Raw genomic sequence first — 984 nt, 5'->3', positions numbered from 1 at the left:
TATTTGTTGCATCTGTTCCTGGCTATGTCTGCAGAAGTCTAGTGCTACTTGTCAATCTATCCTTGGCCTACATGCCTTAGCAGCAGCAAGTGTGATAATATGCAGAAGTAATTATGTAGTGAAAATAAACAGTTCTCAGCTGTGAAGCCTTTGTGTAGGGAGATGAGACCTTCTTACCACACAGCTGCTACACAAAAGTTATTGCAAAATCATAATGACTAGATTATAACATATTTTTACCACAGTGGGGTGGGGTGTGAGGGGTGTGTAGCCAAGGTGATGGCTCCTGTGGAGAAGGGGAGTAGAAGCAGAAGTTGTTAAGAAGAGCCTGGGTGCTGGGCTGAGTGCGAGGTGGAAGAGGTGCCAGGAGGTTGTGTGGGGTCTGGCGTGCATGGTGGGGTGAGAGGGGGTGCGAAGCTGCCTGGGTGTGGTGGGATTGTGCTCTGCTCTGTTGCTTGTTTGCTTTGGTGGTGTTTGTGTGTGTCCTTGTGGTGTTTGTTGTGATGCTGTGCATATTTTCTTCCTGGTGGTTTGTTTTGTACATGGTTGTTTCCTCACCTCCTGTCTGCTGAGCTTTTTGTGTGTAACATGTAGAGAAACTTGTGAGCCAGCCTGGAAAAATAAAATAAAATAAAGGAGATATGGTTCTGGCACCTGCTGCATTGAGTTTATTAATTAAAAACTTTTTTCCCGGGGGGCAGGGCTGGGAGCTCATGTCCTGTGCGCTGTCAGGGGTGTCGCACTGTGATAAAAATATGTTATAATTTAGTCATTATGATTTTGCAATAACGTTTGCATAGCAGCTGTGTGGTAAAAATGTCTCATCTCACTACACAAAGGCTTCACAGCTGAAAACTGTTTGGCTTCACTACACAATTGCTTCTGCTAAGGCATATAGGCCAATGATAGATTTACGAGTAGCACTAGGCTTTTACAAACATAGCCAGAAACAGATGCAACAAATAACTCCTTACGAGAGATAAG

The sequence above is a fragment of the Alligator sinensis genome, unplaced genomic scaffold (assembly GCF_000455745.1).
Source record: "Alligator sinensis unplaced genomic scaffold, ASM45574v1 scaffold3612_1, whole genome shotgun sequence".
Classification (NCBI taxonomy): Eukaryota; Metazoa; Chordata; order Crocodylia; family Alligatoridae; genus Alligator; species Alligator sinensis.
The sequence above is the reverse complement of the archived record's forward strand: the minus strand, read 5'-3'. Positions refer to the sequence as shown.